The sequence below is a fragment of the Anomalospiza imberbis genome, chromosome 19, assembly GCF_031753505.1.
Source record: "Anomalospiza imberbis isolate Cuckoo-Finch-1a 21T00152 chromosome 19, ASM3175350v1, whole genome shotgun sequence".
NCBI classification, from domain to species: Eukaryota; Metazoa; Chordata; class Aves; order Passeriformes; family Viduidae; genus Anomalospiza; species Anomalospiza imberbis.
In genome coordinates this window covers 1805813-1816144 of record NC_089699.1, presented here as the reverse complement: position 1 = coordinate 1816144, position 10332 = coordinate 1805813, and the positions used below count along the sequence as shown (strand labels likewise).

At 46.7% G+C, this 10332-nt stretch overlaps 1 long non-coding RNA gene across 1 annotated transcript; it reads left to right on the top strand.

The window, feature by feature from the left end:
* Positions 1 to 2091: 2091 nt before the first annotated feature.
* Positions 2092 to 3094, top strand: LOC137485443 (uncharacterized). Its single transcript, XR_011005311.1, has 2 exons — positions 2092 to 2339; positions 2848 to 3094. It is a non-coding gene; the product is annotated as an uncharacterized lncRNA (long non-coding RNA).
* Positions 3095 to 10332: the final 7238 nt, after the last annotated feature.

Sequence of the window (10332 nt, the reverse complement as noted above, 5' to 3'; positions counted from 1 at the left end):
AGTTCTCAGGAAGAAATGATCCTGTGATCCAGATTTGAAAGCTGTTTGGATGCCCAGCTCTGGCTGGAATCACAGAGCAGATGTTCTGCTCATCTTCTGTCATGTGCCCGGGGCCATGCAGGGACTGGGTGACATTGTACAGGTGGCAACTTCTGACTCCAGAGCACTTTGGAGTCTTTTCTTCATGGCTTTACTCAGAAAAGCAGCTTCCCTGGAAAACCTCCTGCATCCACAGCACAAGGGAGCAGCATGGCCATTCAGCAAGGTGCCTGAATCATGGAGTCAGGGAATCCAGGAATAATGGAATCAGGGAATCCGGGAATCCGGGAATCCAGGAATCATGGAATCAGGGAATCTGGGAATCAGGGAATCAGGGAATCAGGGAATCATGGAATCAGGGAATCAGGGAATCCAGGAATCATGGAATCAGGGAATTATGGAATCCGGGAATCCGGGAATCATGGAATCAGGGAATCCAGGAATCAGGGAATCCGGGAATCATGGAATCTGGGAATCATGGAATCAGGGAATTATGGAATCAGGGAATCCAGGAATCCAGGAATCATGGCATTTGAATGGTTTGTGTTGGGTTGGAAGGGACCTCAAAAACCATCCAGTGCCACCCCCTGCCATGGCAGGGACACCTCCCACTGTCCCAGCTGCTCCAAGCCCTGTGAAACCTGGCCTTGGGCACTGCCAGGGATCCAGGGGCAGCCACAGCTCCTCTGGGCACCTGGGCCAGGGCCTTATTATCCTCATTAAACCACTTAAATCCTTTAACTAATTATCATCTGTGCATGGCATCTGTAACAGGAAATAAACATTGCTGTTCTTTTTCCTGATGGAGCAGCTAATTCAATAATTAATTCCAGCTGAAAAGGTTGGCTGGTAGCTATTTGTTCAGGTTGTTCTTATGGTTGTTTTTCCTCAGAAGGTACAAGATGAGTGGGCAAAGAGCACAAAAACCATCCCAGAAACAGGGATCCAGAAAGAGAAACAATCCAGAAACAAAAACCATCCAGAAACAGAAACCATCCAGAAACAGAACCAATCCAGAAAAAAAAAAAAAAAAAAAGTCCAGGAACAGGGATCCATAAACTTAAATGATCCAGAAACAGAGAGGATCCAGAAACAGAAACAATCCAGAAACAAAAACCATCCAGAAACAGAGAGGATCCAGAAACAGAAAGGGTCCAGAAACAGAAACCATCCAGAAACAGAGATCCAGAAACAGAGAGGATCCAGAAACAGAAAGGATCCAGAAACAGAAACCATCCAGAAACGGAAACCATCCAGAAACTGAAACGATCCAGAAACAGAAACTTCAGTGTGTTTTAGTTTCTCCTGCTTTGCCATGTCCAATGAAGGTTTTCCAAGATGCTGCCAGCCCTGGTCTCTCTGCACCCCCAGAGCCCCCTCCTGCACAGTCCCCCCATGCCAAAGAGCTACCCACAGGTAAAACACAGCTGCCAACCCCACAGACACTCTGCAGTCTCAGGGACCACATCCACACAGAGGTCCTGCAGCAGGGAGACCCCAAATGTCAGACCCTGGTGCTGGAATGTCATTAATCAGAGGATAATGGACAGGAAGGTGGGTGGCTGCTGATAGTTTTGGCTCATTTAAGATGGTTTTGGGAGGCCGCCAGGTTGTGTGGAGAATTTTTGAAATGTTTTAAACAATAAAGTCTTTACAATGTTATAAAATACCGGGGTGGCTCGAGTGGGTTTCAAACTGGCTGTGGGCCAGTAAAACCTCAGGATTCCAGTCAGCTGTGAGCTGGACTCCAGCATGTGTCTGGGCTGGCTGAGGTCACTGACACTCCTGGAAGCCTCCCTGGTGTTTGTGCACCCCACAAAGGCCACGATGCCCATTCCACTGGAGCTCCTGCAGAACCACAAAGCTCCACCTTGGTTCTTCAAGCATTGCTCCTGCTGATCTGTATTTGATGGAGATGCCCTTTCCTTCAAGCTCTGTGTAATTCTGAAATTAAATATTCCATTGATGATGGGGAGGGATGAAGCTTCTGTCATATCCCAGGCTGGAGTCCAAAACGTGTCTTGTCACATAGGGAGGTGATGTGACATGAGGGACAGACAGAGGCCTGCGGGGATGTGGAGAGTGGAATCATGGAATCATTGAGTGGTTTGGGTTGGAGGGGACTTTCAGAAGTCCTCCAGTCCAACCCCACATGCCCCATGGAGCCTTAACCTGGAGAAGATCCAATAGGGTTCAGTGAGAACGTCAGGATTCAGCCAAAGGTTGGACTCGATGATCTTGGAGGTCTTTTCCAACCTTAATTATCCTGAGAATTTTCTAAGAGTGAGGGCTGCAGTCAGGTAAAAATTTCTCCCTGGCTTTGGCTCCTCAGCTGGGGCAGAACCCCCTTGTGCCATGTCCCTCCCAGCTGTGTCCCCTCCCAGCCCCTTCCCAGCCACAGCTGCAATTCCTAATCCCAGGTGGAAAAAGCTGCTCCACGTTTAGGACCAGTAAGGCCAAACCAAGATCAGAGGGTTCATAAATAATTATGGGGTTTGTTTCTGTGGGCCACCCCTAGATTGCACAAAGCAGTGAATTATTTGTGTTCATGTGAGAAAATGTCCTAAATCACAGACCAGGCTCCAGATCCTTATCCACAGGAGGTTATCACACTTCCAATAGAATTAGGGAAAATTCTGTGCTCTCTTGAGAGCTCCAACACTGAGGTGTTTCAGCTTTTTAAGAGTAAAAATTTCCCATTCTGGTAAAAGTGGTATTATTTAATATTATTAATTTAATATTGTTTTGTTTCAATTTGATTTTGGTACAATACCACTCTGATTTTTTATTATTATTATTTTATTGCAGAAAATCATTCCATTTCCAAACAAAATGCAGTTCAGATGGTTTTATTTAAAGGAAAGTAAAACCTAAGCCTGAACGTATTGTTCCCTCCCTTCTGTGTTTCCATAAACATGATTTGTCCCAATAGAAAAAAAGTGAGAAGTAACTTGTCATAATATCAGGCATCAAAAGGAGTCTGATAATCCTAGACACTGGAAGCCACATTTGCAAACAAAGCACCCTAAATGGAAACAGAAGAATTAAGAATTAACCAATTTCATTGCTTTTGCTTTAAAAAACCCTTTGATGGTGGAAGGTTCTTGGTGTGTTTTGATGTTCTGTAAATCTAAAGCAAAATAATCAAAGATGGAAGCCCAAGCTGTCATTCTGTGGGACTCTACAGAAGGGAAATTCTGTCTCTGGAAAAGGATTTTCGCTTTTCTTCCAGGCAGAACCAACCACCTGAACAAACCCATCTTCTGCTGGACACCGATCTGCTCCCTGGGACAGGGACAGCACCCAGGGGATGGCCGGAGCTGTTCCAGGGGAGGCTTAGGTTGGATTTTGGGAAAGGTTCTTCCCCCAGGCTCCCCAGGGAATGGGCACAACCCCGAGGCTGCCAGAGCTCAAGGAGCGTTTGGACAGCACTGCCAGGAATGCCCAGGGTGGGATTTGGGTGTTGGAGTCGATCCTGGTGGGTTCCTTCCACCTCAGGACATTCTGTGAGCCTTGCCAAGGCTCTGGCAGGGCCGTGCCGTGGGTTATTTATGGCTCATGGCATCTGTCAGGGACACACTTTCCCTTCTCAGTAGATTTGGGTTGATCCCTGAAATAAAACCTGCTGTAACCAAAGACACTCACAATGGGCAGGACTAAAAAGTCCCCACGAAATAAAATAAACAGATCTAAAAGCAAATTGGGCAGGACGTTCTCAATGCTGCCGTCCAACTCCTCGCTCGGCAGCAGATGAACGCCTCTGGAACGTTCCGTCTTCCCGCAGGGTTCTCCATGTTCCTGGCACTGCTTTGCACAGTCTGGGGACTCCTTTCCCTGTGCACAGCTGTCCCCAGCTCTCCCACACACCCCGGAGCACACTGAGGCAGGAACAGGGATCATCCTGCTCCAAGCATTTCAGTGTCGATCATTTTGTAGGGATCAAGAGCTTGGCGCGTTTCCTCTTCCCAGCTCATCCTCATGGAATGAATCCCAGCATGGTTTGGGTTGGAAGGATCTTAAGAAGATCATTTAATTCCAGCCCCTGCCATGGGCAGGTATTGTAAAAGCAGGTGAACCCGGCGGGAAGAAATGCTGATGTGTGACTCCAGCTCAGGAGGCTGAATGATTTCTTTATTATAACTATGCTATAACACATTAATATACTATTTAAAGGAGACACTAAACTACAAACCTACTTGTTCTAACTACCATATCTAACTCCTCACAACTCCTGACCCTCTCTGAGAGTCCAGACTCAGGTGGGTTGGATTGGCCATCAGCTCAAACAATCCTCACCAGAATCCAACCAAGCAATCACTCCAGGTGAACAATTCTCCAAACACATTCCACATGGGAAAAACAAGGAGCAGAAATAGAAATTGTTTTCTCTTTCTTTCCTCTGTGCTCCTCTGTGAAAAAAATCCTGAGAGAGAGAAGAATGTGCCTGCCACAGGCAGGGACACCTGCCACCATCCCATGGTGCTCCAAGCCCCATCCAACCTGGCCTTGGACACTGCCTGGGATGAGGATTCCACAGATCTGTGGGAAACCTCTTCCAGGAACTCACCCCACTTAGAGTAAAGGATTTCTTCCTAAAATCTAACCTAGCCCTGCCCTCTGCCAGTTTTAAACCTTGCTTTTACCACTAGTTTTCAATTCATTCATTTAATTTTAATTAAAATGTCTCTTTACCACAGGAGCAAAGCCTCATTATTTTAGGCCTCTCTTTCACAAATGTGATCATTAAAGTGAAGAGGTGAAAACCTTTGGAGGTCTGAAGAAACAGGAAGGAAGTGGAAAAGAAGGAGGGTCCCTAAGAGTGTGTGTGTGTGGTGAAAAGGTCAGTGTAGCCCCACCAAATGGCTCAAACAAGAGAAATTCACCTTAAACCTGCATTTCCAGTCAGACTTAAACCTGCCAGGGCAGCTCTGATGCACCTACAGAGCATCTCAGCCCAGCAGCCCTGCCCCAGCCCCTGCGTGGCTCTCAAGGTATAAAGTCTTTTTGTTAATAAAAATTACCCGGCGATTATAGAGCAGCTTAAAGAGCAGTAATGTTAGAAGCCTTTTGAAAATTCCCATAATACTAAAATAAAATATATGGTACTTGGAATTCCCAGAAATGTAATCTGTTCTTGGAAGCAAACTCCTGGTGTATAATCACACGCTCCTCCCACCCTTGATTCACCTTCGTGTTGTGAGTGGCTTTTAATGGCAGAACAGGGGAATATATTGTGGTTTCACACATCCACAGATTTTATGGTCACTTATTCCTAACTAGGAGATAGAGAGACACAGCAGAGGAGGATTCTTTCTCTCTTTCAAGCTCCTCACCTCCGAGGACAGAAGGCGGTTCCATGTTGTTGTAATGTAATAGCTTGGAACCAGTTTTATATCAAGGAGGAGAAAGACAAAAACAAATAATCCCAGGGGTTGGGTGATGGGAAGTCGTTAGAGGAGAATTCATTTCAGTCCTAATACCTGGGATCTGGGGTGACTGAGCACTGGGTTTCTTTCCTCACCACAATAATTTATCGAATTACTGCTCTTTCACTTCTCAGAGGGCCTGAAGGACGTTGCCTCATTTCAGTGTGTGCGAGTGGATAATTAACATTATTAAAGCAAATCAGCCTCTTGCACACTCGAGGCGTGCATGCCTTTGTTCTGCCTTGCTGGTGTGACTTTCTTGCCTGATCTGCTGCCTCTCCAGCTGCAAGGGCTGTTCTTTTGCCCAGGGTTTCTGCACATGTAACACCTCACTGTGACAAGTCCCACCTTCTCGGGAGCAGCTCCTTCCAGCCAGGACGTGAGAAATCCAGAGAGGATGTGCTAAATCTGTGCTCGGTGACAAGCAGCACAGGGCAGATAACCAGTGAGGGGACAAGAAACGTGGGTTTTTAAATACTGACCCCCACTTGATTGCCACTCCAACACGAGCTGGGTGATGATGCCTTCACCTGGTTTGTGAAGGAGTTACCCACACCTGGACATTCCTCCTTGTGCATTTCAATTTCCACCCTTCATTAGAAGTAATGATTAAACTTACGGTTCTCTGTGGCAGTGGAATTAAGCTCAGTGACCAGTGCTAGGGGTATATTTAATGCTTTTTATCTGCAAGCTCATGGACTAAACCTTAGCCCTACTCTGTGTCTCATTTTACCCATCCAAATTTGAAAAGATTGGTCTAAATATATTTTTTGAGTCAATTAAGTCTCATCTTTCCATGCCCTCCCCAACATTACTACATTACAGGAATTTGCCTTAAAAAAGGCAACAAAAACCATTTTTTTGAAGTAAACACTCCCTAATTTGGCACTGCTTTTGATTGGCATTTCAAATTTTCTTCTTTTTTTTCCCTTTTTTTTTTCCTTTTTTACAACCAGGATATTAGTAGCTCCTTTACAAGCTGCAAAAATAAACAAAAAAAAAAAGTAAATGCAAGGCTTTGAAACTTTTCCTTTTTTTTTGCTTTGGTTTTCCAAAGGGCCGTCTGGGGTGAATCAAGGCTGATCCCAGTGCAAAACTCTTCTCCAAGAGATAGCCAAGCTTCTGGAACAACTGGTTCGTGTTAGCTGGAGAGAGACCCTGAATGTAAACCATGTGCTTCTGGCTCTTGTGGTTTCGAGCTGAACCACAAACACTCAGGCAAGCTGTCAGTCTCGAGTCACAATTCCAACCAACCTTGCAGAGAACAGGGGGGGCCGTGCCCACCAATCGTGTTTTTAACCCTTCTCTGATTAGTGGGGTGGGTTAGTGCTCAGCATGGACTGGAGTTTTCTGTTCCTTAGCAGGGATAGGCACACTGGGTGTCTGGGAAAGAATTAGAGATGAGTTTTGGGTGCAGTGGGGGTGAAAATACAGATGGTCAGGATCCTGTGAGATAGGGCTTGGAGGGGACTCAAGGAACCAGCCAGTCCAAAACCCTTTCAAGAACCAAAATCACACCAAGCCCAGCCCTCCTGGCAGGTGCCTCCCCCTCTCCCCTGCAGAGCAGCTTGAACAGCCTCTTCCAGAGCAGCTCCATGAAATGCTCCGTTTTTGCCACTGAGCATCTGGGAAAGTGCTGCTGTGGCAGAAGGTCACCTGTGAGAGCGAGCCTGGGACATTCCCAGCAATGTGATGCTGCCACCTGAGCCAAGGGAACAACCACTGTGGCCTTGGGCTGGACTCACTGCTCCAGGCCAGAGCACTGAAGTGCAGGGTCTGTGCTAAATGTCCTCTTTGCTCCCAGTTTTGTTGGTTGGGATCCACCAAAAGTGAGCTCAGAGGGTGCCACAACCTTAATCCTTCCGTTCCCACTGCTTTGTCAAAATAGCTGGAGCACAGGTAACACAGTCTGCACATTCCCAACCCTGGAGACAGCCAAGCCAAGAAATCCAAGAGAAACATCTCAGGGAAGATGCCTGTGTGTTTTGGAGGACATGAGGTGAGCTATTTGCAGGTTTTTTCCAGCATGGAGGTGACCTACGTGCAAGGCAAGAACTGCTTGTCCAGGAACTGAGGCTGCTGGAGAAAACACACGGGGATAAAGCTGCATTCTAATTCCAGGAACCACGCTGGGTAAAAACCCTGCTGCAGAGAGCTCAGACACACCTGGTTGCAAGCCCAAAATGGAAATGTGCAAGGGTTGAATATTTTGTGAGGACATGTTCTATAACAGCATTGTTTGGGGGGCTAAAAAATCCCCCCTGGCTGTAAGGCCTTGGTATATCAATCTCTCCCACCTCAGCACTCCTGAAATGCCATAGGAATGTTTGTCTCCTGAAGTGCTGTATCATATTTGGGACTGCTGGAGGACTGAGGGCTGAAGAAGGGAAAAGAAGGAAAGGGTTGGAAGCTGTGACTTTGGATCTCATTAGTGGCTGATGTGTTAAAATTAGTCTCTTTCCTTCATCCTCTTTTCTTCTCTTCCTACACCTGGTTGGGATCTGCTCAGGGACCCCACAAAAGTTGCAATGAATCACTTTGCACACAAAACCTTCTCATGTTTTCTTCTTCATTTAGAATGAAAACATACTTTTTTTTCTTTTTTTTTTTTTAATCTAGAAACCCCCCCCCACCATGTGAATTTTATCCTGTGGAACTGGGCTGATTTCAGCAGCTGAGGATTTACCCAGGTAAATCAAATTCAATACCAAGGTATTGAATGGAAGAAATAATGTCAGTGTAAACTGAGAGTTTTAAGTATTAAAGAAGGGCTGGGTGAAGATCTGAGAATGGCTCCTATGTTGTAGGAAACTTAAGGATTAAGGGTGAGGGTGAGCAGATTTGGGTACATTGGGCAGATAAGAATGTTTGGAAGAAGCTAAAATTGCTGCTTTGCCAACCAAGCTGCTGAGGGGACAAAGCTGCCCTTGTTGGAGAGGTTTCTCCCATTCCAGCTTCTCCACTGGGAGATGCCATTAATGAGAATCTGAGGGAATGATCCTGACTTCTTCCAGCACAGCTCCCATGCAGTCACAAAGCAGAGTGTGCTGGGGCTGTGGCAGATCCCACTCAGCATGCCCTGAGCAAATCCTGGGGGTCCCCTGCCCTCCTTGGGCATCCTAAAAGATGTAAATGGCAAGAGTGGCTTGGGGGTGATGCCCTGTGAAGGCTGACCTGGAGCAGAGGCTGGACAGAGCTACAGAATAAAGCAGGGATTCATTAAAAGGATCTCCTCCATGGATCCACCTTGGGCAGCAGCACAAGAGCCCAGCCAGGGCTGCACCCAAGATGAACCACAATGGTCCCAAAATGCACGAGCGCTCCCGGGGGCTCTCACTTTTACAAGTTCTGCTCCATTGGCACATTGGAGTTCATTGTCCAATTCCAGCTCCAGACCATGCAGTCCCAGCCTGCTTGTTTTTCCCTCTTAAGCCCACGTTGTTTGTGCTCTTGGGCCTGAGGTTTGGATCATTTGTCCTTGGTGCCCAGCTGGAGAAGGAATTGTTTTGTCTCCCTGCTCTGTGCAGAGAGCTCAGCATCCCCTCATATGAAGCCCAGACCCACACACTAAAGTAGCAAAGAAACTGGAAAATATAAAAGCTAAAACATGAGGCATCGTGGGGATAAAGTGGGACCTAATTCCAGCACCTCTGGCACCAACTCAAGTATTTTCACCAACAGTGATGAAAATTGTTCTGTGTCCTGCACCAGTCAGAAGGGAGGGAAATGGGAACTGGGTTTGTGTGGGACAATGGGAGAACATTGTTCACCCTCTCCCAGCTTTCCACAGGCCCTGAGGGATCCCTGGTGATGTCCCACTGGGATGCTGACTGGTTCTGAGGGATGTCTGGGCAGGGTTCCCACCCCTTTGGCTCAGCTCATGTTCTTCCCTACATTTTCACGGCCTCCCCTTCTAATCTGGAGAGCTCTGGTGAATCCAAACCCAACTTTGTGCAGCCCGGTACAGCCCTGGATGAACACGGCTGCCTCGGACTGATAGAGCTCCAAATGAGGGCCACAACTCTTTCCAATCCAGCCCTTTCCAGATTTGCATGAAGGTTACATGATCCCCTACTTAATATGCACATGAACTGGGATGCCACAAACTTCCCTGGGGTTTCCTGAGGGCTGAAGTAAAACTTAATTATCCCAATTGGTTAGACAGACTGTTAAAACTTTTGTTTCACATACACTTTTTATTCCCTCTCCTCCATCTTCTCCCATTTGCCAAAACCTCCTGAAGAGAAAATAGAGATTATTTTACTTTTTACCTTAAAGAGCTCCTTGTGTGCCTTGGCCTTATTAAATAACTGCCAGAATATCTAATATTCCATGGACAGCGCTGATGAAAATGAAGCATAACATTGGTCAAACGAGCAAGTTTCATGTACAGCATTGTCCCTAATTTGGTCTCCAGCCAATGAAAATTCTCTTTCCATGCATCTGTTGGCTCAGGATGAGTCTTTGCATTTAAGAAGGAAAGGATTTCTCTCTCTTTTTTTTTTTGGTGACTCTCATTTTGAGCATAATCACAACCCTTTTATGCCTCACCGAGGTTTTGTCAGCCATGCTTCAGTTGTCTCTGACTCTTCCTTCTCTCCTTGGTGTTGGTTTTTCTCCCAGCCACGCTCAGAGGAGCTGGCACAGGTTGGGTAGAGCAGAGCTAAGCTCAGCAACAGATATTATCCCTGATCCCAACAGCCTGTGGACTTCACCAGCTCAGAATTCCAGGGAAATGCAGTTATTCCATCTCCAACAAGTCTGGGAAGTCTACAGAGGAAATGGGGAGCTTCAGTGTCTGCAGAGCAGCCATCCAAGAACCCCGTGTGCATCTGGCCTGAACACGCTCTGCTCGCTGATGCACCAT